Source organism: Vespa velutina, chromosome 16 (assembly GCF_912470025.1).
Source record: "Vespa velutina chromosome 16, iVesVel2.1, whole genome shotgun sequence".
In the NCBI taxonomy this organism is placed as follows: domain Eukaryota; kingdom Metazoa; phylum Arthropoda; class Insecta; order Hymenoptera; family Vespidae; genus Vespa; species Vespa velutina.
The window spans coordinates 1,407,501-1,435,242 of NC_062203.1; the positions used below are offsets into that span (position 1 = coordinate 1,407,501).

The window sequence follows — 27,742 nt, forward strand, 5'->3', positions numbered from 1 at the left end:
AGTTAAGGAAGAGACCGATCGGTCTTCCTGAGGGAATAGGAAGTCCAATACTCCCTGCTTCCGGTATGCTTCCTTACGAGCCAGTCGGCATAAATCATGCAGCCCCTTATTCGGTCTGGTTCGTTGCTTACGATATCGGCTAATGTCGAAAATTTTTTGGTTCCCTTTTTCCTTTTTCTTCCTCTTCTTCTTTTTTTTCTTCCTTTTTTTTTTTCTTTTCTTTTGAAGATACCGCGAACTATAGATTTTCGTCAGGATTTTAATGTTATTTCGTTAAAAGTAATAATTCCATTCATTCGTATTGTAATACGATAATTCAGTACGTGGAAATAAATTATTTTCTTACACGTCATACGCAATTAGGTGAACGCTTTGAGGGGTTAGATTACGAACGATAATGATCAAAAGATCGAATTCTTATCATTGACGGTATCAACATGTGGTCGTCAATTATTTTTTTCTTTTCATTATTAATGCGTCCGTATAATGTTCTGAATCGTGTTGACTTGTTTTTTATTTTGTTTTCTCTCTCTCTCTCTCTCTCTCTCTCTCTCTCTCTCTCTCTCTTCTTCCTTTCCCTTTCATTGCCACGATAATCGTCAGATAAGAGAGAATGAAAGTATTGTATTCGCAATTGCCTTCGCAAATTATTCGGACGAGGTTTAAGGACGAGACCACGACCGTGAACGTTTCGAGGGTAGAATGGAAGATGCTGAGAGCGATCGAGGGTGAGTCGGAATACAGAAAGGGCCGTGTTGAGGAGGATGTAGGGGGTGTAGGTAAATGTAAGCAGTAAGCCATTTTCCAGACGATGAGGCGCGAAGCCCTGCTCGAGTAAGCTCGCCCGTGCGCGAGGCCTGCTGCTCCAGAGGCTCTTACACGAAGTAATCCCTGCTTTACCAACCGAGCCGTCCGGGGGAAGAAGCCACCCGCAGGTGCGACCCTGGGGCTTCGTTCCCTTTACCTCACCAAAGAACATATTTAATAACGCTTGCTCCAGTTACACTTTAAAACTTCTCTTAGCTCTGACTAGCTTTTATAACATTTTGTCATTTACTTCGTTAGCTTTCGATAATATATATACTTTCATTAGGTATATTTCTATTAGCTATATTTATATATATATATATATTATAAATAAATAATATACATTTTTTATTAGGTGTGTACATACGTATATACATATATATATATATATATATATATATATATATATATATATATATATAGTGTAAATATAATTCGATATTTTAATACCGAATGATTATTCTGATATATTCATTCGATGATATTAAAATAAACACGATAGGTAAGAAAATGTATGCATGAAGAAAGATCGTAGAATAGAAAGAGTAGAACTTGAAGCACGACCGTGACACAAAATCACCGGCTAGATTTCCTGTTTTCGTGAGTCAAGTTCAAGCGTTCCTCCCGACAAGAGCCACTGCGATTATACACCCACGTGGAGCGATCGTGCCGAGTGAGGGCAAAATACACACATACACACACACACACACACACACACATTCACAAACGCGTACGCGCGCGCGATTTCTCTCTCTCTCTCTCTTTCTCTCTGTCTGTCTGTCTATCTGTCTCTCTGTCTGTCTGTTTGTCTGTTTGTCTCTTTCTACGCAACGATGAAATTGCGTCAGTCTCGTTACTCGCTCACCACGTACGGCCATTATTCGCTGGCGAGAAATTGATCGATGTCGATGCGAGATATCGTTCGATACACTCCTCCCCCTTCATCCACCAACGTATCACCGGCTGTGCACTAGTCGAGAGCGTGTTCCGCTTCAACGACGCTTTCCGATCGTACATCGTCGATTCGAAAGTCCGTTCTCGCGTACTAGTCAGAGAAGAGAAAATACTGAACCAGAAAGAGATAGATAGAGAGAGAAAGAGAGAGAGAGAGAGAGAGAGAGAGAGAGACAGAGAAAGAGAAAGAGAGAGAGAGAAAGAATGATAGAAAAATATTCTTCTACAAATCTCGAAGTCGATTTTAATCAATCGATCGTTTACGCGCGGAGAATCCGTACCGCGTTTTTCCTCGAACGATTAATTACATAGAGAATTGGACGCAGCTGCGGGATGCAACAGGGACGTAGAAGACGCGTTAATAATATTGTTCTAAGAAGCGTGGCAGGAAGCGAAAGGAGGAAGAGGAAGAAGAAGACGAGAGACGAAGAAGACAAAGAAGAAGAAGAAGAAGAAGAAGTTTCGCCACTCGATTGTGAGCAAAGCGCGGCAGTAAGAACTCAATTACTGTTTCATCCGATTGTAGCCTCCTTCCTTTCTTCTTCTTCTTCTTCTTCTTCTTCTTCTTATTATTATTATTATTATTATCATTATTATTATTATTATTACGATCTTCTTTCTCGTTTTCGTCTACGATAAGATGAGAAAACGTGTCTTGTTCTTTTCTTTTTTTTCTTCCTTAGCAACATTCTCCTATTTTATTGCGAATATTTCTCTCTTTCGTTTTTATTTTGTTTATTTGTTTCCTTTTTCTTCTTTTTTTTTTCTCTCTCTCTCTCTCTCTATCTCTCTTTTTTTCTCCCCTTAAAACTCGCGACAACGTTCATTTTCGTCCCGCCCATCCTCCGTCCGCTCCCCCCCCCCCCTCTTCTGCCCCTTTCCCCTTGCATCCCTCGCAAAACGACATAAAGCTCGTTCCTATGACGCTTCCTGAATTCTTCCTTTCAAGTGAACGGCAAACGTGCTCACTTACCTATCTCTCATATTCTTTTTTCCAACCAAGGACCTTTACCGACCAAGGATCATAAATTAACGTTTTCACTTTGATGCTATTGCAAGAGACCAAGATGATATAGCGCTCAACGTACTACGTTGCGATCATTTTCCTCCTTCTCCTCCTTCTCCTTTTTCTCCTCCTCCTCCTCCTCCTCCTTCTCCTTCCCCTCCTCCTTCTTCTTCTTCTTCTTCTTCTTCTTCTTCTTTTCTTTTAATTTCCGATTGCTCGAGAGAAACCGTCTGTTTTTAGGAACAGTCCAGCTGTCCGACATCGCGGCCGTTAGTCTAATTTAAACGGACGTTATTCGGGCGTCGAGTGCATTGCCACGTAATTAGCGGCGCGTAATCTGCCTGCGTGACGATGCCAACGGCACTATTACTGTTCTTGTCAGTGTAAAGAGAGAACGAAAAGAAAAGAGAAAAGGAAAGATGAAAAGAGATCGGAGAAAAACAAGAAAAGAGGAGAAAAAAAAAAAAAAAAAATATATATATATATATATATATATATATATATATATATTTATATTATGAGAAAAAAGAAATATACATATATATACATGTAGAAACAGAAAATGAAGGAAAAGAAAAGGGGAGAAGGAAGCAGAGAATTTTTTTATTTTTTCTTCTTCTTTTTCTTTTTTTCTTTTTTTTTTTTCTTCTTCTTCTTTTATTCCATGGTAGTTAATCGTTAATTGAATTAAATATTACTCGATTCTGGACGTCAATATTGGCCGGTATATATGTGACACCTGCGCACAGAGTGAACAGCTGAGCAGTCAATGAACCGCGCGATTCGTCGCGCTAATCTGACTTCAAATGCCGCTCCTTTCTCAGCATGCCCGATAAGCACACAAGAGTGGCCATGCATTCGTCGGCTTATAACGGCACCTTTCTTGTTCCCTCTTTCGGCATTACACGTGAATTCACCTGTCATCAAAGAGTCCGACGGTATATTAGAAGTGGAATACATTAAGGCTAAAGCCTCCCTTTTGGCTCGATTCTTTTATTTTCAAAAGAAGAAAAAGAAGAGAGAGAGAGAGAAAGAGAGAGAGAGAGAGAGAGAGAAAGAGAGAGAGAGAAAGAGAAAAAGTTTAGCTGGGTAGGCGGTTAGATAGATAGAGGCTATTTTTCTTTATTCCCTTTTTTTTTTTTTTTTTTTTACACATGAATCGACCTATGTATATAACAGGCAAAATGGGATAAATATATGAAAAGGATCGAAGAGAAAAAAGATAAAAGAAAACGGAAAAAAAAAGAAAAAAAAAAAAACAAGAGAGAAAAAAAAAAAGATAATAGATATAGCTGTCTACACAAGATAGTCAGTCAGTCAGTAAGTCAGGTTATCGAGTGGGGGGAGGTACATCAAATTTGTTGGATTAATGAGAAAGGAATAGTTCCGGCTGTGTACACGATTATCGCGTTTAGGCCATTCTCGAGGGATAACTCGACGAGTTGCGCCAAGCTAGAGAAGGGTGACCCTGGTGCAACAACGATCCCGTACCTAAAACGGATTTTAATGAGGGACTCTCGCGCTCCGCACAAATCGTATAATAGCGTACGCGCGAATTTTACGAACGCAAAGCCTTTCCCTCTTCGCACCCTCTGCACGATCACCACCATCGCCATCACAACTACCACCAAATGCACTTTCCACCCTGCCGACGTTACAACCACCATGGTCATTCATAGTTTATATGCTACGAACACGCGGCCGCCACCGCGTAATGGTCGACCGTAAAATATTTATCGCGGAAATTAGTCCCACGATGATATATTCTGCCTACTCTCATACCATCATACATTTTAGTTGGACAAATACATAGACGGGTTCATTCGCTTGGACGATTCGCGGATTGGTGATCTCGACGCGTCGCAACCATCCCAATATATCGATCTTTGACGATTCAATACTCTATGTCTATGAATAAATCCTACCTACGTGCGTTAGATCGTTAAAGGTATCAATTTATCTCCGATAGGAAAAATTTGTTCTCTCTCTTCTACCTTCTATCTCTCCATGTCTCTCTCTCTCTCTCTCTCTCTCCCTCTTTCTCTCTCTCTTCGTATAACATAGAAACGCGTATCGAATGTTTTTGAATTTGTATTTCTCTTTTCAGGAAGTAAGTTCACGAAACTCCGGAAAATTATAAGAGGCTGTAGAAACATCGGTGTCGTGAATAGGATAAACGTTCGAAATATCGATCGATAAAATGTAAGAGACGTGTTCGAACGATACGAGAGAGCCATACGAACCGATCGCGATCGTGAGCGCGATATTAATGAGCGACACTTTGTTGTTGTTTAAAGGCCGCGAGAACGGAGAGACCAGGGAATAAAGTGCGTCCCATCCGCTATAGTAGTAGCCACGATTTGCTATTACACGCTATTTAGCCAACGACCGGCGTACAACGCGTTCTCCATTATCTTTACGACTCCGGCAAAGCCAAGCGTTACGAGAAAGGGTATCCGCACCTTTTCTGAACCAATTCGTCCCTTATGCTCATTTTATTCAACTATATTACGTACGTATTTTTTTCTTTTACATTTAAACCCTTAGATTTAAATCTCTAATCGAGTTGAAATTCTACGCAATGAATTTTGTTATTTAAAATTTCATTCGAATCTGTATTATCGTTTCGTGGATACATTAAAAACTATGCTATTAGATTATTAAAAGCGATAGTACTCTCTCTCTCTCTCTCCCTCTCTCTCTCTCTCTCTCTCTCTCTCTCTCTCTCTCTGTATTTAACTACGTGTCAGTGTTGTTTTGTTACTTTAAAAGGATATAAAATCAAGCTGACGTAATTCTCACGTAATTCTCTTATTTCGATCAGAAATTTATGGAAAATTACCCGATATAAACGTCCATACCTGTTTGCAATATTACTTTTCCCCCTTCTATTTTCTTCTTCTTCTTCTTCTCCGTTTAATTCTTTTTTCTTTTTTCTTTTTTTTTTTTTTCTTTTTTTTTTTTAATGGCTTTTTTTCTTTCCGTTTTGTCTCTCTTCCTTTTTTCTTCCTTTTTACTTCTTTTTTATTTATTTATTTATTTATATATATATATATATTTTTTTTTTTTTTTTTTTTTTTTTATTAACAACGCCATAAGTAACGTTATTATTATCATCGGGGTAGCGTCATATCCGTGGGCGCGTATTCCAATCGTAGAAATTCCCTGGTAATACGTTGTGTGCGCGCCGGTATGTGGAGCGAAATTAAATCGCGTGGCCGTGCGTTAATTAATACGCATTGCCATTCCTCGTCGATATTCGCGCGCGATAGGTAATATGGGGATCGCTTTCACAATGTGTAATGCTATCTAATTAACATGAGACATTCGCGGATCGGTCTAATAAAAGTAACTAAATAAATTGCCGTCCTGTCAGTGTTGCCGTCAGCGCGATAAATTATTACGCGGGAATAAATCAGTGCGCGGGCTCCGATTGCGAGTTCTGCTACGAACGATATAATAATGTCTTTCCCTGAAATACGAGCCTCGTCAAAAATAACGATCCGACGATGTAATCCACGAACGATGAATTTTACCGTTGAATTTTCCACAGGGCTTTTCCACGAATTTTAGTTGAGAAATTTTAAAAGGGACACCCTGTAGTATTTCTCACGATAAATTTTCGCCGGCTGTCTTAACGTGGCGCGAGAGTGCAACGACGAGGTCGAGATAAAATAATATGAAGGTGGTTGTGGAGAAGAGGAAGAGAGGGTCAGGGGATGGGAAAATAGGGTGGACGGGGGATGCGGCGACGGCGGGGGTAGAAGGGCGTGGAGGGGGGGGCGCGGCGCGGGAGAGGGGAAGGGGGAAGCGAAACGGGCGAATACAATTTGAATAACTAAGGGAAGTCGCGAGACCCGCGAAATCCACGAGGGATATCAACTTCTCTCAACGTTCTGACGTTTGCTGGCGGTGCTGTCCCGCGGATACGCTGCGGAGGAAACGCTCTGGGAAAGAGAGAGAGAGAGAGAGAGAGAGAGAGAGAGAGAGAGAGAGATAGAAAGAGAGATGAGAGAGGCATTAGCATCGAGAAGTGCCAGAAGTTAAGCTCGTCGCGTCATTTCGATGTCTCTTTAACTCGACCCTATCTCTATCTCTCTCTCTCTCTCTCTCCCTCTCTCTCTCTCTCTCTCTCTCTCTCTTTCTCTTTCTCCCTCCCACTCTATCTTTTTCTCTTTCACACGCCTACACGCATAGCTTCTACCGTTCTGTACAGTTCCCTCTTTTGGCCTTTAAAATTTCAAGTTGAAGGCGTCGCGCGTTCAACCAATGCGCGTAAACTTTCGGAGTTCTACGTTCCGACAACTTTGACAATTCGTTTCATTTTAATACACATAGGTATATATATATATATATATATATATATATATATATACGTATGTATGTATGTATATATGTATGTACGTACGTATGTATATCTATATCTAAATAACGTGTAAAATATTCACCCAAAAGCGAAAGGCGATTATTGTCAATTATTTTTCTTTTTTTTTTTTCACGATATTCATTTTTGTTTCTTATCCGAACGATGTAAAATATATTTAGCTATCTCTCTCTCTCTCTCTCTCTCTCTCTCTCTCTCTCTCTCTCTCTCTCTCTCTCTCTCTCTCTCTCTCTCCCTCCCTCCCTCACTCATCGTCGTTTTTCCTCGATGTCAGTTTGGTGGTGACTTTGGATAGTACAGTACATACTTGGAAACAATTTGCGTCTCAGAGTTGGCTGTAATCGTCGGACGTTACGCGTGCTCCCAGTGGGACGCGCGAATGAACGGGACCCGTCTACTACGAACGGTCTCGGCTCTGGTGACCCGAGGACTTCCCAGGGAGAGTTGGACGTGAGTTTCCTCGAGAGTTCCGGAGGAATTTCAAGAGGTACGATAGGGTCAAAGGGTGGAAAGAGAGATAGACTAGAAACTCTCCTGGAATCGTCTGTTTATCGGCGTGAGTCGACGAGTGTCATTTATAAACGTTACACGTCCTTTGGAAGAAGATTTACATGGTTAGAAAAAAAAGGAAAGAAGAAGAAGAGAAAAAAAAGAAAAAAAAAAAAAAAAACAAACAAACAAAATGGATAAAAATATAATCCCAATATAAATGCTTAAGTACTTACCAACCTACCTATCTACCTATCTAACTACCTACCCATCTATCTGCATGCATAGTGAAATATTTAACGAGCAACAACGAGCAACGCGGGACTAATTCTAAATCATAATTCCAAGTTCATTCGAGTAGTCTGGTGTTATCGGAGCTAGTAATAATTCAGTTTTTTAATATGCTAAAAATGGTAGAGGGAGAAAAAGAGAGGGATGAACGGGTTCGGCTGGTGGGTGCAATGACGTAGGGCGTCGGAGGCGTTGGTGGCGCTGGGCTCCCACCGGCGTATCGATTCCTCGATGCCGGGCAAGGAAAGCCACCCTCCTCCCTCCTACCTTCCTCCACCTACGTCTCCACCTCCGCGGCTCTTCCATCGCGCCAAGCCCCTTTCTCGAGCCACCCCCGGGCGGCCGTGCCGTGGTAAACCATTCCTCTCATTTTCTCTCTTTATTCTCTCTCACTCACTCACTTTTCCCTCTCTCTCTCTCTCTCTCTCTCTCTCTTTCTCGTGCGCGCCATGCCGATAAACGCTTCCCTTTCTGATCCTCCTACATAGAAGCTCTTCGGTCCAACCAGGATTCACCTACTCTCTCACGTTCCTCTATCATTGTGCTCGGTCAATTTTTATTGGTATATGAATTTACTATATTATAGAAACTAGAGACCGCTGTCTAGCCTTTCGTTTCGTTTCATCCTTTGAGATTTAATCCATTAATTCAACGTGTTAAACATGTTAAACGCGTTAAACGTTATTATTTATTTATATTACAATCGTAATCTCGCGGAACATTTAAAAATATAATTTATTATACATAGACGTATATATGCATTTATATATGTATGTATGTATTTAAATCAAATTGTAAAATTTAATTAATAAATTCTATATCAGATATCTTAGATGTTATTATAATGATATCTTAATAGATTTCGAATGTGAGGACTTACATCTAGTTCGACGTTTCTATGGCGCTTCACCGCCATTTGACCTCGCCTACATTCATAGAAGCATCCGGTTGATAATGTCGTCCCAGTGTTGCGTGGCATTGGGTTAGTGCAGGCACGCGGCTGCACCGTTACAAGAGAGAGAGAGAGAGAGAGAGAGATGGTGGGGGAGTGACTGGGAGGAAAGGAGGTGGTGGCACTCCGAGAGGCGGGGAAGGGACGTTGTGCTCGTAAGGGGTGCTCGTTCGCGCGGAGGAGAGGGTAACGGTTTGGGGTATTAAATCATAGAGCCAGAGCGCCTGCCGCCGCTTTACTGCCGGATAAAACGCAGTGACTGTTATGTTATGGACCACCTGTATGCCTCGACCCTGAACTCACTCTCTCTCTCTCTCTCTCTCTCTCTCTTTATGTCTCTCTGTCTCTGTCTGTCTGTCTCTCTCTCTCTCTCTCTCTCTTTCTCTCTTTCTCTAACCAAGTGGAATCTGTATAGGTCCAGAAGAGGAAGAGGATTTCTTGTTAGTGTTGCAAGAAACGTCTGTACTTTCTCGACGGATTATTCGAAATATAAATTATTAGATGGTTTTTTTTATATTCTACGTTCAATTTCATTGAACTTATATATATATATATAAAATATCTTCTAAATTGTGTGAAGCTATTATTTATATGTTATTTGTAGTTAAAGTAAGTTTTTCCTGTTTAATGGAAAAAAGAAAAAAATAGAAAAAGAGAGAGGGAGAGAGAAATATCATTATCGAGTTTGAATGTAAAATAATGAAAAGACTCGACAAAGTTACCCGTCATCGTCATCATGATGGTCAGAATAGTCGGCCGAGTCACGATCGATGTTTCTGCTATTTTCTCAGGTGTTTCCGCTTTTGTAATTAACGTTCGACGCGCACTTGAGTAACCGAGGAACGGTTTTCACGTTCCGTCCGTGGTACTTCTATTATCGTGTAATACATTGCGAAACGTCGCTTGTAAATTTACGCCCGACGTCAATAGTAATACGACGGGGCGTGTCTCTCGCGAATGACGAGAAGTTATCATCTTGAATCTTAAAAATTTACTTGTCGTTGTTTGTCGTCGTCGTTGTCCATACATTTTTTATTTTATTTTCTCTCATCGAAAACTCCAGATTATTACCGGATCGTTCATTTTTATTTTCTTCTAAATCACGACATTACATTTCTAACTCTAACATACGAGAAAATTATTAAAAGCGCATAATTATATATTGTATTTGAAAAATATTACAATTTGTTTCGTTTTATCGCGTTAAATTTCTCCATTTCTTTTTTTGTTTTTTTTTCACTTTTCTTTTTTGTCCTTTTTTTTTGCGTCGTTTTAAACGTACTCTTAAGAAAATCGAAATAACGTTGGTAATTAAAGCATCCGAGTCCGACCGAAGGCCGAGGGAGGAAGAGAGGGATGGAGGGAGACGTGCGCTCGTTAGGAAAGGCATTCCGCGAGCGGAAGCAGGCGCTTCGCACCTAGGCTCGGCGCGTCTTGAAAGCAAAAAAAAATCCTCGAATGAAAAAAGGGTTCTCGAAGGAGAAGGGGTCGTGCTCGAAGCGTAAAGCAAGACGAGAATAAAGGAGATATCGACGTGAAAACCGCATTCGTACCAACAACGATCCCATTGCCACCCGATCTTTTTACCCCCTTCGATATACGACACACCTTTTCCTTTTTTCTTTTTATTTATTTCTTTTCTTTCTCTCTCTCTCTCTCTCTCTCTCTCTCTCTCTCTCTCTCTCTATTTCTTCTTTCTTTTTTATTTTGTTTTCTTTTTTTTTTTGTTGGTTTTTTTGTTTTGTTTTTGTTTTCTCTTTAAGCTACCTCGATGATAGCTATTTTAAGCTTGTGTCCATTGATCGTACGATAAAATTCTTTCCTTTTAATACTTATAAGAAAAAGCTTTAAGTTGGGAGACACTGTTACGCACATGCACTCGGGTTCGCATATAACTAGTACTATGTCCGCCTTTTATACAGAACTCGGATCGAAGTTTGCAAGGCACGACCTTCTTATCTCTATTCTTTTCTTTCCTTCTCTCTCTTTCTTCCTCTCTCTCTCTCTCTCTCTGTCTGTCTGTCTCTCTTTCTCTACTACTCTCCATAGCTTGCCGTTTCTTTCTCTCGACCTCAGGAGGGCAGGCATTTAATACAATAAAGACATTCAATGGGAATTAATCGGATATCTACCTTTCTACCGTCGTCTATTATACAGTGCATTATTGTATCGTCATATTGAGAGGAGTAAAAGAGACGGAGAACACTAGGAATGCAAACTCTTTTGTCTCTATTTCGTTATCATTATCACAGTTGACTTTTTCTCTAATCTTTCTCATTGTTCACCATCGCCAGGAACATTAATAAGGCATAACGTTATCTATCTGTCTCTCTCTCTCTCTCTCTCTCTCTCTCTCTCTCTCTCTCTCTCTCTTGGTTCTTTGTCCGCGTCCGTTTACCTTTTTTAAGTAAGAGTGACACGCTTCGAGGGCCAGCACCCTTCGCTACGGTCATTCGTCTTTCGCGTCTTTCTTACGTCGTTGCATTCGTCGGTGCATTCTCACGTGACGTCTTCTCGAAAAAGAAAAAGAAAAAGAAAAAAAGAAGAAAAAGAAAAAAGAAAAGATAAATACGAAGAGAAAGATAGAACGAATGCGTACCATTCTCTTCGTCCGTTAATTTTGTTCATTTTTCTTTCTTTCTTTCTTTCTTTCTTTTTTACTTTTTATCTTTTCCTTTTTTTTTTTTTTTTTTTTTTTTTTTTCTTTTTAATACTACCCTTCCTCCTGTTCTTCTTTTCCTCCCTACTTTTTCGAATTAATTAATAAAGGTGTTTTATGTATTTGTTTTATAGATTTCAATGTAAAGAAAAAGTTATCACGCTGCTCTCTTTACCTTCTCTGCTTAGATAATCGAATACGCGTTTGCATTTCTATTTGCACTTACTCGAAGAATTCGAGGGAAAAAGAGAGAAAAACAGAGAAAGAAATAGAGAGAGAGAGAGAGAGAGAGAAAGGAGTTACCCGGCGATCGCGTGAACATGGTTAAAAATAATTTCATTGTTCCACCGTTCGTATTTTTGGCGAGCTATCTCCCGTTGGAGTTCTTTCCCAAGAGGTGGAGTTAGCTCGTATAAAAATAAATTAACACGCGTTCATACCCGATAATCTTTATTCAAACTTACGAATTTAAAATATGCCCGAATAAAGATTGTAACATTTAATGAAGAATCAGAGAATTATTACTATCTATCTATCTATCTATCTATCTATCTATATATATATATATATAATTTTTTTTCTTTTCTTTTTTTTTGATTGATTGAGATCAGAGAAATATATCAGGTGATAGTTAAATTGGATTCACGTCGATCCTATGCTTCGATTTTTGTAAGTAAATTATATATATATATGCCGTGAAATGAATTCGTTAGAGTAAAATGGTACCAATGCGTACCATGCGGCCGTTCATAATTCGCAAGGCGACGTCGTCAGTTCGTATTATCGATTGAGAAAAAGTTAAGAACGAAGCTTTACATTTTTTTTTATTTCCTTCTTATATTTACACGATGCAATCCCACGGAACGATTACAAAAGAGAGAAAGAGAGAGAGAGAGAGAGAGAGAGAGAGAGAGAGTCCTCGTCGAAAGAATACACCGATTGGTTTTATCCTTTTAAGCTTAAAGGTACGCGAGAAGGTAAAAGGAAGGAAATGAAGGAAGAGAAGGAAAGCAGTTTTGCTAGAGAATCGTGAACGAACGATAAAACGAGTTAGGGTAAAGGGACCTTGATCCGTAGTCTCCATTCTATAAGTAGATAGTACGAAGTATCGTTGAGAAAGAAAGGACTATCTGCTATGACAATTTTCTTCTCTTCCCTCTCTTATTTTCATCATTTCTTATTTTCTTTACTTCCCAACTCTTACTCCTACTACGTCTTTGATTCTCAAGTTCCAAACAATATATTTTCTATCATGGTATCTCTTATGTATCCGCCAAGAAGGAAAGAAAGAAAGAAAGAAAGAAAGAAAGAGAGAGAGAGAGAGAGAGAGAGAGACAGAGAGAAAGGGAGAGAAAGAGTCAGTGTTCTAAAAACGTTGGAATCGTCTAGTTTCTTCCATCTCGATGATATAAAAGGCATTGTGGGAGGAGGAAGAGGGCGTCGGCGATAAAGGTGACGTAGGGCGTCGCAAGGTCCGTCAAGCTACGCCGGTCTCTCGTTCTTTCTATTCTTTTTTTCACTTTCTATCTCTCTCTCTCTCTCTCTCTCTCTCTCCCTGTCTCTCTCTCCCTCTCTCTCTCCCTTTCTCCGGCTCACTTTGGTGGCCTTCGACGAAACCCTTCACCCCTCTCTTCCATCTTTTCTTCCTTCCTCTCGTAGGATCAAGGAAGAGCGCAGACTCCAAACAGCAACGGCGACCCTCCTGAATGGCGACCCTCACAAACCAATCGTATAACTGTTTCCATCCCTCTTCGTGCTCCGGAGTCACCCTTCGCGCAACCCTCTCGACGTCGTTACTGTTGCGAGCTGCCCTTCTCTCTCTCTTCTTCTCTCCTCCCTCTACGTCTGTACGTTCCTTCTCTCTCTCTCTCTCTCTCTCTCTCTCTCTCTCTCTCCACCCTTCAAGCATTACCGTCGGCAAAGAGAAAGAAAGAGAGATAGATAGAGAAAGAGGGAAATAGAGAGAGAGAGAGAGAGAGAGAGAAAAAGAGAATGTTTCTGCTTACGTTTTCTTCCTAACGACGTTATTTTCACGCTTTAATCGCACCATCGGATTATACGAACGAGAACCGATTATCTCTTCCTTCAAAATATCTCGATCGAACGTCACCAAATTATTCTTAACGTTTCGATGTATATTCTTTCTTTCGATCGATTAATGCTTAGAAACTTTATTAGAGACATAGAATCTAAACGGAAAGTATAAGTTTATCATATACATATATATATACACATATATTGATTCGACGTAGAAAGTTAGTTTTATGTCGATAGTAGGGTCCTATCAAACTACTAAAAATATCCGGTCGGATTTTATTAGATGAGGATAGGGAAAAAAAAAATATTTGAAAAATAGTCTATTTTGATATAAGTTTATATCGGAAAGAAAATAGTCGTACTACACAGAGCAAGGATTTTGCCGTGAGCTATAAGCGTTCCCGTTATCGTTACTCTTCCACGTCGTATTTACTGTCTTCTTTTCCGTGCTCGACCGATATTAACCTTCTCCACTCCCTTCCCTTCCCTTTCTTTTTCACCGTGCATGCACGAGATCGTTTTCCTTCACGAAACAACTTTGAGAACGTCTCTTAGCTTGGTAAGGGTTTCGCGTGGAACGATACTCTCGAACCCGTGAAGAGGGAGGAAGGGGGAGGAAAGGGAAGGGAACGGGGAGGGGGAGGGGGAGGGAACGGGGAGGGGAGGGGAGGGGGAGGGGGAGGGGAAGGATGAATTCTTTAAACGTGAACGTGATTGTGATCTTTAAACGATGAATTTCTCGACAAGCCTGTCTTTAAAATCTTTTATATTAGACTTAGCCAATTTTTTACTAAGCTTTTGTGAAATTAATGTTATTTGATAATATTAGAGAACCTCTCCCCCCCCCTCTCTCTCTCTCTCTCTCTCTCTCTCTCTTTCTCTTGTTCTCTTTGAGGAAATATTCGCAATTCTTTTGACGTGTAAAACAAAATTGAAAGAGATAAAGAAAAAGAGAGGAAGAGAGAGAGAGAGAGAGAGAGAGATAGAGATTTTCTCTCCTTCGTTTAGCGGTACCGTTTGTTCCCGTTAGCTAATGGAAATGTTATTTGCATCGTCGAAGCATATTATTGGAATCTTGATCGACACGGCGAGGCATGCTCGCCGGCTACGATTTGCAATTATTGTCGGCGGCGTTATCGACGTGCACCTGTCGTGTTGACCGGCCGATAGTCGCCGTACGACTTTACGTTGTACACTGCCAGTCACGTGACGGATTTGCAAGCGCACCAATATCGAGGAGAAAAAGTTGCTCTGTGAGAACGGACTGAATGGAAAAAAAAAAAAGAAAAAAAGAAAAAAAAAAAGAAACAAAAAAAACAAAACAAAACAAAAATAAAAACAAAAGGAAAAAAGAACAAACAAGCAACACAACAAAAGGAAATAAAAGAAATAAAAAAGAAAAGGAAAAACAAAGAAAAAAGACAACGCGTCGTTCGTTTTGTAAAAATATCGATTCGATCTTTTTTTTTTCTTCTTTTTTTTTTTTTTTTTTTTTCTTTTCGTAAATAAATAGGTATACTAACTTGGTGTATATCATTTTAACAACAACTAAAGGGGGACGTATGCATCTACGTATAATACAATACGTAAGAGAGAAGAAAATGACGGAGTGGATGGAAAAGTTGCGACATATTTGTATTGGGTGATCGAAAGGTCTCCGTAATTTTTTTGTACACTCGGGAGTTACACGTAGAAAGAGAAATGTATCGGAACGATATCGGGTCGTAGCTTCCGGGCAAAGAAATATAAAGAAACGTGGTGGCGCGCCCCCGGGACAAAACAGCTGACGCCATGGCTGCTGCCAAGCCGAGCTGAGCCGAGCTTTCCTTCCTTCCTTTCTTCCATCTTTCCTTTCTCCATCGTTCTTTCTTCCTTTCATTCCTTCCTTTCTATCTTTCCTCTTCTTTTTCTTTTTCTTTTTCTTTTTCTTTTTCTTTTTCTTTCGTCCCTTTTTCCGCTCACATCGTAAGGATTTAAAAACAATTCGATAAATTGCATCCATAGCTAGGACGATGCTAGAACGTGAACGAAATATCGTGGGGTTGCTTTTACAGTGATATAATTAATAAAGAGAGAGAGAGAAAGAGAGAGAAAGAAAGAGAGATCTCCAAGAAAGTTCGTATGCATATATGCACTTAAATAATTTTTTTTTTAAACAACGCGAAAAAATAAATTAATATTTTAAATTCGATCGTTTCTTTCGGCTAAACGACAATGCTTTGATTTACTTTTAAATACGCACGACGAACGATTTATTACATAGGTACACGTCTAAGTATGTCAAGGTACCCTCAAAGGAGACGAGACGAATTCATAGGCGGGTGAGCTCGAGGCAAGGCATATGATTGCAAACGTGGCGGCATGCCTTTGTGTCTCATGTTTTAATAACCCACGGTGCATAAATTAATTCAGAAGCCCGATATCGTTTGATTCGCCGCTATGACGCCATGTCCGTCGGTGCACTCATTCTCTCTCTCTCTCTCTCTCTCTCTCTCTCTCTTTCTCTTTTTCGCTTAGCACCGTTGCTTACTCGGCTTACACACATGCCGATGCACGGTGCACCTCCAGTAATACGTCATGGAAGAGAGAGAGAGAGAGAGAGAGAGAGAGAGAGAGAACGTGCGTGTGCACCTTATGCACCCGCCACAATATTCTCTTGTTTTTCTTTTCCCCTTTTTCTTACCTTTTCTTTTTTTTCTTCTTCTTCTCCTTCTTCTTCTTCTTCTTTTCTTTTCTTTTTCTTCCTTCCTTTTTTTTTATGGCCGCCGCTGCTGCGGTCGATGGAAGCCTCTTTGACGATTCGACAGCCGCCTTTAAGAGCACCGCTCGTACTTTTTAACGATAAGCTACGTGTCCGCCGACGCGTATGATTGCACCAGAAAAACCGTACCACGCGCAACTCTAGCGTGGTAATAATAATAGTAACAACGACGATGGTAATAATGACGACAACGACGACGACGACGACGACAACGACAACGATGACGACGATGAGAAAAGTCTTTTATATTTATTTTTTCCTTTCCATTTTATTATTTGTCTCCTTCTGCAATAGTCCGCGCAAATCATAAGGAACATAAACGTTAGCATAAATCTTAGAAAAAAAAAAAAAAAAAAAAACAAAAAAAACAAAGAAAAAAAATAGGAAAGAGATAAAAGAAGAGGAAAAGGAAGAACGCAAAAGAAAAGAAGACAAAACGAATGAAGAAAAAGATAAAAGAAAAAAAGAAAAAAAAAAAAAAGAAAAGAAAAGAACTGAACGTTATTAGCTATAATATTGGGTGAAAAGTATTCGTAATAAAACGATAAGCAACGATATTTCATTATTTAATGTTAAAAACCGAGAGAACGACTTTAAATGCGAACTAGAAGGACAACGACGTTCTAGAATATAATAAATAAAGATAGACGACGTTTAAAGCGTAAATGTCAAAACCATCCAATCCACATTCCAACTCTACAAAATAATAATAGTAACAATAACGATAACAATAATGACAACGACGACGACAACAACAACAACAACAACAACAACAACAACAACAATAACAATAACAATAACAATGATACTTTATCAAGGAACATCTGAGAATTTACGTGGATGTTTCATTGAAAAACGTGAAATCGTCGGGTGCATATGATTATTTATTGCCTACGAAACGCGAGCGGACGGTTATATTGCGTTTTCTATCGTACATACATACATACATACATACATATATATGTATATATATATATATATGTATGTGTATATATATACGCCAGGTACGGAGAGCGTGGCTGATAATGGAACTGGATTAACGTCGGCTCCGACTATTTACGAGCCGTCACGCACGTTACGCGAGTAAAACGAGCCTTACGCAACGTTAACGTCCTCATTTTGATCTTCGACTTTGTCGCGGAACGAATTCCGCGTGATTCCATGAAGGAGGAGATAGAGGAGGAGAAATAGGAGGAGAAGAAGGAGGAGAAAGAAGAGTTATAAAAGAAGAAGAAAGAGGGAGAGGGAGAAGGAAAAGAGGAGGAGCCGGAAAAGTCGGGATGGAAGCTCGATTAGCCGTAATTTTTGCGAGAAAAAGGGAGAAGGAATCCTTCTCCATTTGTTCTCTCTCTCTCTCTCTCTCTCTCTCTCTCTCTCTTTCTCTTTCTCTCTCTCTTTCTCTTTCTCTGTCTCTCCGTTACTCTTTCTTTCTCTTTCTCTCTTCTTTTTTTCGTTGTAATGTACATTCCAATTCATCTTCGTGCTCGTATAACACCATTGTATCCCGCTCGGCTCTCGGAGAAAAGCAATTCCGTGTTTTTCGCGAAAAAGAGCACCGAGGCATCTCTTTCGATTCTAACAAAACGTTCTCGCTCGGGTTGCTTCTCTCTCTCTCTCTCTCTCTCTTTCTCTCTCTCTTTTACCTCTTTTTTCTTCTTTTTCTTCTTCCTCTTCTTCTTCTTTTTTTTTTTTAGTTTTCCCTTGGTTTTTCTTTCTCTCTTTCTTCTTTTTTTCTGTTCCTTCTTTCTTTCTTCCTTTCTTCCTTCCTTTCTATCTTTCTTCCTTTCTTCCTTCCTTCCTTCCTTTTCTTTTTCTTTTATTTCTCTTTCTCTCTCTCTCTCTCTTTTTTTTTCTCTTTACTTTGCTTCCCGTAGCTACCGAGAGTTCTATCCTTCTTCTTTTCTCTCCTTTCTCCATTTCGCTCGCCCTTTGACTCTTTCCCCTCTTTCTCGTTCGTTCTTCCAACGAGCCACCCACCATCGCGGATCAATACACCGTAGCGAAGCGGCAGGCCCCCGTAAATGTGATTGTTGCTCGATTTCTTGCGTCTTAATTGCCTCGCGCTTAACGACGTAATTACCCCCGAGAAAAAAAGAAGCCGCTCGGTAGGGTCAGCTCGGCCCTATCCTTTTTCGTCGCGTTTGTATCTCTCTCTCTCTCTCTCTATCTATCTATCTATCTATCTTTCTCTTTTTCGCGAAAGAGCGAGTGCAAAGAGCGATGAAGAAAGAAAGAAACTCCAAAGTGTCTTTTCTCTCTCATTCTACATCTCTCTATCTTGGGGATATCGCCATTCTTTTTCTTTTTTTCCTTTTTATTCCTTTCGTCTTACTTCTCCAACGAGATCGTCAAACAGGCGTGACTCGTGTGCATCGGTCGCATAGTGCAATCATTGTATCCTCCTCTACGTAAAAGAAAAAGGATACGTAGTACATTTATTCGTGTATAGCTATAGAAGAGAAAGAGATAGTCGAAAGAAAGTGAGAAAGAGAGAGAGAGAGAGAGAGAGAGAGAGAGAGAGAGAGAGACTAAAGTATCAGTTCGCATGCTCACCGACTCGTGGCGCTTCGACTTGGATCATGCTGCACTTGCTAGACTTACCGTTAGCTGGCAGCACGGGCAAGGCAGTTTTAAGCTTCTTTCACACATGCCATTACAATACAGAATATCGCGAATATTTTGATCTTAAGGAAAGATAAAAAACAAAAAAAAAAAAAAAAAAAAAAAGAAAGAAAAAAAGAACGAAATGACCGATTAAATTATATTCAAAATAATCTCGTATTCGATGTTCGAATGATAAAAATAAAAGAGTTTGGCCAACCACATTATAATAATATCGTTCTTTCACACGCGTACTACGCGCGAATTATCCTGCCGAATCGTGGATTGAACAGGAGATCATAAAGATCTGATTAATAGAGAATAATCGCATTTCATACACTTTTATGGGCAATTTGTAAGCAAATCCCTTGGGTCGCGTCGCACTTTCGAAGCAGCCAACATCCTCCTCTCTCTCTCTCTCTCTCACTCCCTGTTCCTTGTTTTTTTTTTTCGGTCACGCTCGATCGGGGCCGTCGCTTTGAAATATAAACAGTACATTTGCATGTTTTCCGGATTTAATTAGCTCCGATGCGATTATTAATTGGCCGCGGGAGCGGTGGTGGCGGTCGTGCGTCGATACGCGTCCGCAACCAACAGCCGTATTTACAATTTTCGTTCGTAAATAACAAAGCGCGGCGACGCCGCGGGCCGGATTTTAACGAGGGAATTAATAATCCCATGGAACGAAAGCGGGATAGGCGGCGGGAGGCCGTTCGAACTGCCGTATAACGACGATCTCGCATAACCAAAGCGGCTCGGTACCGAAAAAATGGGAAAAAAAAGAGAGAAATAGAGAGAAAGAGAGAGTTTAGAGAGAGAGAGAGAGAGAGAGAAGGGTGCTGCTAACAGCTCGCGGATCTCTCGAAATTGCCGATTCAAGAGAATTACGACTCACGCTTGCTGAACGTTTGCTGAAAGGATGCTCGATTATATTTTTACTTTTTTTGTCGTTCTTCTCTATCTCTCTCTCTCTCTCTCCTCTCTTTTTTTATACAGTCAATAACACAAACGTTGTAAGTTTCAACATTATACTCTTGATGAATGAGATGTAACTCGTCGTTTGATGGCATGTTATGAGATTTAAATTTTCGTTTCTCTCTGTTTCACTCATTCACTCTCTCTGTCTCTCTCTCTCTCTCTCTCTCTCTCTGACTTTTTTACCTAAAAGCCTCATCGATTTTATCTTAAAACGCGTTTTATTTGCAGAGTATTTAGTTTCGCCCAAAGCAGTATTGTCCATATGCCATTTGTACAGTTTCTTTTTTTTTTCTTTTTTTTTTTTGTTGGTTTTTTTTTTGTTGTTCTTTTTTTTCTTCTTTTTTCGTCGTTTTATTCCTCGTTTTTAATTTAGTACGAAATGTTAACTTCGCCGATACTGTTTATCGGCATTCTGATAAGTCCGCTATATCGGAAATGGTTTCCGTGTTGTTGTTGCTTTTTTCTTCTTTTTTTTTTTTTCTTCAAATAAGCAACAAGGGAAGGGTAAGAGGAGGATTTCTTTCGTGTTGAACTCGCCAGGAGAATGACTGTGCTTTTGTTTCGCGGTCGTAATTCAAGTTACGCCGTGGGTCAGTCCGGGCTCGCTCGCACGAGCACGACATAGTTTATCATCATTTGGTCCGGACCTGCCACAACATTTTAAACCTCTCCCTTTCTCATTCTCTCTCTTTCTCTATCTCTTCTGTTTCTATATACGGTCAACGACGCGATATATACTGTATCCGTCACTCTCTCTCTCTCTCTCTCTTTTTCTTTTTTTCTTCCTTTTTCTCTGTCTCTCTCTCTCTCTCTCTCTCTCTCGTTATTCTTTCTTTTCCTGAATGTATTTTGTAATTAACATTTAAGTCTAATGAATCATATCATCGCACGGTAATTAATAAAAAATTCCATTAGAACGTTTTAAAAAAGAGTAGATATATCCCATTGAGAAAAATATTCTCGTTCGATTCGTTTCGAATGGAAAGAGTAGATAGGTGAAAGGGAAGGAGGGAGAGAGCCAATGGTCGTAGGGTTCGGTAACGTCAAGCACCGTCGATTCTCCGTGAATTTACGCTAAGTGCAACGGTGTTGCAGCGACGGGAGCGGTAATTCGGAAAACGTGGTCCTGGGGTCCCGGGGGCGGGTCGTAGGTCGGCAGGCAGAATGCCAGAAAGAGAGGAGGACCGTGCCTGGGAACCTCCTCCTCCTTCTCTTCCTCCACCTCCTCCTCTTCGACCTTCCTCTCTTCTCCTCCTCCTATTTCTCCTTCTCCTCCTCTTCCTCTCTTCTCCTTCCAACGTACCTACGCACAGAGACTCGGAATTGTAGCGCTAATTAAACCAACGCGTGTCACGAGGCTGACGTCACCGTCCGTGATTCCTCAGCGTCTACCATCTCCTCTTACTCCTCCTCGTCCTCCCCCTATTTCGCTCGTTACGCTTGGCCGGTCCTTCGGATGCTCCGAGTTTCGACGTTCGAAGGGCGGATTTACGATGGGGTTTTATTCCGAACGGGAAACATGGCCGACCGGGATTCCATTGTAAATCGTAATTGATATCGTTTCGTTCGCGATATCATTAATATTTATCCCCGCGAGCATTCGTTAGATCCGCCCGATTGGAGCCGTTTCGATAACTCGCTACGTTCCGATTCGTCGGCGTGTAATTGCGCTCGATGCTCGATTTCGCGATCGAATTATTTCGTTGTAATCTATACAATCGAAATAATAATCGTTTTCAATTCGAATAGAATATATGTATACAAGTATAGAGCTGTATGTGTGTGTGTGTGTGTATGTGTATATATATATATATATATATAAATATAGGCGGATGGAAAGAGATAGAGGTACGTATTGTACAAGTGTGGTTGAAGATCCGTATCGAGAATAGTTGTCAATTTATTTCTCGTTCTAATGAATTTAATTTAACGCGAAATTATCTTTTACCTTGTTAAAATACAAAATAAGAGACTATAATCGAAGAAAGAAAATACGGTAAGATACTTAAAATACCTACCTACCTATCTACCTACCTACCTACCTATCTACTAACAGCGTTTAATAACAATCAATTCAAACGTCAATGTTAATCACCTTAAAGAAACACGGCACAATTAAGGAAATTTTTGGTTATATCGTTCAACTCGTAGTTGTATAAACTTCGAAGAAAATATTGCTGGGTCTTTCGATAAAGGGAATCGCGAAATTATAAAGGAAAGCTTTGGACTCGTCGAGACGGGTCGAATTGCGATTCGCGTTGTTAAGTGCCTGTGTAAATTTGGTCTCGAACGCCACCGACGCCATTGAGAAAGAGTGTTAATTGCGAATTTGCGTTTTATAGAGGAAGTTGGCACTCATACGTTTGTACGAGTATGTACAACTTTGAACACGTTCTGGTAGATGTAGGTAGATTGGTAGGTAGGTAGGTAGGTAGGTAGGTAGGTAGGTAGGTAGGTAGGTAGATAGGTAGGTACCTACATACGCAATGTCCACTGCTCTCAGCTGTCGTCGTTGAATTTACGTTAACACCTTTGTTCGATCTTATCTTTGGTACGTAGAGCGGGCCCTTCGACCGTTTCCATTACGCGCTTCTTGCCATTACGCGTTTAATGGTAATCGTGCGTCCGTACGACTCGAAATGCCGACTTATACTTGTCTCTCTCTCTCTCTCTCTCTCTCTCTCTTTTTCTCTCTCATACGCGTGTCCTCGTGTATAGGTAGATAGTTATACGTGTATACGCAAGCGCAGCTTGCCAGTCGAACGCGAAACGTACCTACCTCTTATCTTTATACCGCTCGCTAATGCGCCATGCTTTCCACGTTTGACGCTTATCGTAATCGTCCATATTTTTTAATACCTCAGCAATTAAGTATCTACGTACCACCAATTCGTTTACAATTATGTCTCTTGTTCGCTACCATTTCGCCGCGAATTTATCCAATTTTTTTAATAGGAAGAAAAAAAAAATAGAAGCCAATAATCTAATTTTTTACTTAGTTGGAGGAACAGAGAGTTTGAGTTTGTGAAAGAGAGAAAAAGAGAAAGAGAAAGAGAAAGAGAAAGAAAGATAGAGAAGGGCTTTACTCGAAGGAGTCTTTGTTTGAAATCGTTCGCCATCGCGAAGAGCAATAAAAGAGAGTCAGGTGGTTACACTCGGAGACCGAGTCGGCGAGATAGCGAAAATCGCGCGGCGTGCTGCATACAATTAATTACTATGCTCAAGCGCTCTCTCTTTCTCTTTCTCTTTCTCTTTGCGTCCCTCTCTCTTTTGAGTTGTCCTCTCGGATTCTCTCTGTGGACAGCAGCCGGCGAGAGAATTCGATCCTTTCGCGCGGCGCTCGTTACGGAGCACCGCCGCGTCCTGTTTATCTATTTGAATTCGAAAGACGAGCCGAGCGAACGCGGGCCCGCAACAAATTACGTTTATCGGTCGTCATTAATCACTCGAGACTCTCCTCGAACATCTGCGAGAGGCCACCTCCCGTTTCTCCTCCGTTCTTGTCTCGCAAAAGACGACGGATGATTTCGTCGGACGATGACGTAACTCGTGGAAAATTCTTATTCGGCTTATCTTTTCTTCTTCTTCTTCCTTTTCTTCTTCTCCTTCTTCTTCTTCTTCTTCTTCTCGAAAATATCCAATCGATTTTACAAAGAGAACTTACTCGGGTACTGATGCCCGAGACGTAACCCACCTAATCTTTCGGGAGAAAATAATTTCAACGCCGTTCGTTCATCCCGATCGCTGATCTGTGGATTACTTTTGTCCTAAATAAAGAGAAAGAAAGAGATAGAGAGAGATGGATAGAAAGAGGGTGCCAACCTCGAATAAATTATGCGTCTGCAACATTGGTGGGTGGCTGCGAGAGAGATAGAGCTTAAGAAGAAGGATAGATCGATAGATAGAAGAAGAAAAGGATAGAAAGGGAGAGATAGATCGTTAGATATAGAGAAAGAGAGAGAGAGAGAGAGAGAGAGAGAGAGAGAGAGAGAGAGAGATACAGGCAAGAAGGAGAGCAGGTGCAAACTTGGCCTGTCAGGAAGTCGCTTACAGCTCGAGGACAAAAGCTTCCCGTGGGACTCGTGCTCCGCTGGAAACGCGGGTCTCGGGACTAGGGACCGAATAGGACGAAGAGAAAGAGAATAAGAGCAGAGTGAGAAAGAGAGATAGATACATAGATAGATAGAGAGAGAGAGAGAGAGAGAGAGAGAGAGAGATAGAGAGAGAGAGAGAAGAGAGAGAGAGGATGGAGGACGAGCCTAACTGTGAAATAACAGGCTTGCCTCCTCAACCCTCGTCCCGAAGATGCGAGCCTCATACGTCACTTCCTTACGGCGAAAGAGGGCGGCGTCTGAGGGTGAAAGCAAGTTATATTGATTTATTTATACCGAGTAGGCAACTCTTGTGTGATGGGGTTATTGAGAATGTAACCTAGGTATATATGTATATATATATATATATTATATATATTATATTTCTCCGTACTATAATGATATCTACTTGGCTCGGATTTTTCTTTTTTTCTATTTCTTCCTTTTTTCTTTTTTTCAAATCTTCACCTCTTTAACAATTGTCTATTGTAATAGATCAAAACATTTTGATAATTTTCATTATTGCATTTATCTATCTACATATCTATCTATCTTATCTGTTAAATGAACGAAGTTAGCCATGAAAAAAAAGTATAAAGAGAAAGAAAGCGAAATGAAGCGAAGGGGAACGGGAAAAGAAAAGAGATGGGATGGGGCGGGGGGTAGGGGTTGCTGGAGATGGGGTGTGATGGGGGAGGGGGGAAACTCGGTCGCGTGCCAGTCGAATTACATTTCAATTTATAAACGTCAAGTCGGATATTCGGATGCAAAAGTAAAGCGATAGTCGGTGGCTTGGACGATGATGACGTGGTCATCGTGCTGCTATCCATCCGACCATTCGACCGTTCCTCTTCTTCTTCTTCATCTTCGTCTTCGTCTTCCTTCTTCTTCTGCTCCTCCTCCTCCTCCTCCTCCTCCTCTTCCTCCTCCTCTTTCTCTTCCTCTTCGTTTTCGCTTCGTCTTCGTCTCTACATGACTCGGGCGCGTGGCATGACTGTCGCGAACACGCGAACCCGTAGACCGAAGTTAACTCGCAATTTAGCCACGGCGATCGTTCAAAAGAGACGTCTCACTTGATGCCACTTAGCAAATCCTCCCTCTTCCTCTCCCTTTCTCTCTCTCTCTCTCTCTCTCTCTCTCTCTCACTCTCTCTCTTCTATCTTATTTTTATTTTTCTTTCTTCGAACTCCTTTTCTCTCTTCGAGTTCTTACTCCGGAGAATCCTCGAGACTACGATGATGAGAGAGACGATTAAAGTTACTCGCGTGCAGGAAAAGATACGTTCATTTAATAACGCGATAGTATTAGTTACCTATCTACTTATCTATCTACCTATCTAAAAGGGTTCATTAAGAACTTGCTTTGCGTCAATCCCTATCGAAATGAAACACGATTATTATCGAAATTTTCAATCGCCCGCGAGAATAAGAATTTCTTTACGAGTCCCTCGAGGATTTGATATACCACCAACTTAACTACGTTAGTATAAGTGGTTAGTTAACGCGTTACGCTTGAGAATTCGTGGATTTTTCATATTTTCCCACGGTAAATCAGAACTCGTGGGGTTAATGGGCCCGACGCGTATGATTACAAGCTGTCTCCGAACGCTTATAAATCTTTTCTCATCGCCCTAGGATTCCTACTACAGGTATACAAAAGTTCTCTTCTCTTCTCTTCTCTTCTCTTCTCCTCTCTTCTCTTCTCTTCTCTTCTCTCCTCTCCTCGTCTCTCCTCTACGTGGAATCTCGAAATAGCAGTGACGCACACGGTTGGTGTGCTCGTACTGGTCCAACCAGACGAAGAAACGTCTTCGAATAATCCTGATATATTCTTCCTTCGTTTCGTCTCGACGTATACCTAATACGAGATAGAAAAAGATATATATATATATATATATATATATATATATACACCTATATCTATAGAGATAGAAAAAGGAGACAGAATCCTGAGACATCGTCCTCGAGAGTGTAAAAACACATAGCCGATACTGTTCGGCTTTTGCCCTCCGTTCGATCAGACTTTAGAAGGCCAGTTGCATGGATTCGTCTTTATTTAGCCCAGAAGGAAAACCTCGACGTCTATCTTTCTAGTCGTAGATGTGTGAACAGACGTCTCACCCGAAAAGTCATTCCATATGGTGTTAATATTTTCTGAACCGTGAGTTACTTTACTGTATATTTTCTCTTGCCACCGGTGATTTGAAAATAATCGCCAAGAACCCGTAATTTGTCGATTTGACCACGAATTTGTCCCACCTACCTAAACCGCACTACCAAGCTTTAAGGGCCTCCTATCATTTCGTTCGGACCATCTAATCAATGTTTCTGTAAGAGAATTATGTAATAATAAAGATGGCACGTTCGCGCCTATGTTTCGTTCATTCGTTCGAATAATGTTTACGCGAGAAGTTGATTTTATTTCTTTCTTTTTCTTTTTTCAATGTTTTAAATGTTAATTATTAAAAGTTTGTTTGCGACGTACATACATAAATATGTTGTAAAAGATATGTTCTTGGTTCGCGTATGTCTAAATGACGCGTGCTAGCGAATGTATTAAGGATATAATTTTCATGTAGAAACAGAAGAGAGAAAGAGAGAGAAATAGAGAGAGAGAGAGAGAGCGAGAGCGAGAGCGAGAGAGAGAGCGAGAGCGAGAGAGAGAGAAGGATAGAATAGAGAAAGGAGGGTATATTCCAGAGATAAGACTATATCCTCTCTCATCCAGCGAGACCTCCCACTCCCTCTCCTTTGCGAAATTACTTCGCTCCGTGGCTTACTCTTATCCCGTACGGTGGCACCCTTTCTTACCGTGTATCCTCATTCGCTTGGGATCTACGTGGAAATAAAGTAGACGCCTTTTCTTATTTTCACATCCAGAAAATTGCACTTACGCTCGCTCGCTCTCGTGTCGTCTCTTCGTTGGAGACAATAAAAATAATAATGATGATGATAATGATAATTACAATAATAATAATAATAATAATAATAATAATGATAATGATGATAATAATAATAATAATATAATCGTAGTCATTATATGATAGTTAACGATATTAATGACAGCGACAGGACATAGGGGATTGGAATAAAACGTAATAATAGTTTTATAGATCGAATCGTAGCGATCAAGTTTTTCGTCGATCTCTTCGTGAACATCGTCCATTAAAAGCGTAGTCGATTAAACTTACGTTTCGTGTAGTATACCCAAATATAAATTCGGAGATAAAAGCAAATGTTCTCTCTCTCTCTCTCTCTCTCTCTCTCTCTCTCTCTCTCACACATACACATACCCGAGCAAACTTCTATTTACTTTACAGCACGTCGCGTCGGAGTTTATTCCGCGATAATAAATTTTTTATCGGACTTTCGCTCGTTCGCGGATAAGCGCGCGATGCATTTATCGTACTGCACCGTTAGGCGGATAAACGATCGAACGAATAACGCTCTGTAATCGGACGTGCTCTTTGCCGCGCTTATTCAATTATTTTTATCATGACTTTATTGTTTCCGGTCCCAGTATGCTGGGAAAAGAAACGAAAGGAAGCGATCATTTTTGTCACCTATTTTATTTTTCTTTTTTTTTTTTCTTCTTCTTCTTCTTCTTTTTCTTCTTCCTCCACCTATTTCAGAATATATTTTAATCGACGTACATATATCCTTTCAAATATAATTTTACCGTCGATTAAGATAATCTATTGAGTCGTCATGGAGACGTATATCATCGTATAAC

General features: G+C 40.5%; 1 protein-coding gene and 1 long non-coding RNA gene across 5 annotated transcripts in view; both read left to right on the forward strand.

Moving 5' to 3' along the window:
- LOC124954950 (homeobox protein homothorax) overlaps positions 1-27,742 on the forward strand; it is a 375,073-nt gene that overhangs the window by 183,696 nt on the left and 163,635 nt on the right. The gene's annotated exons all lie outside the window — the stretch shown is intronic.
- Positions 1,958-7,893, forward strand: LOC124954951. Its single transcript, XR_007102719.1, has 2 exons — positions 1,958-2,253; positions 7,481-7,893. It is a non-coding gene; the product is annotated as an uncharacterized LOC124954951 (long non-coding RNA).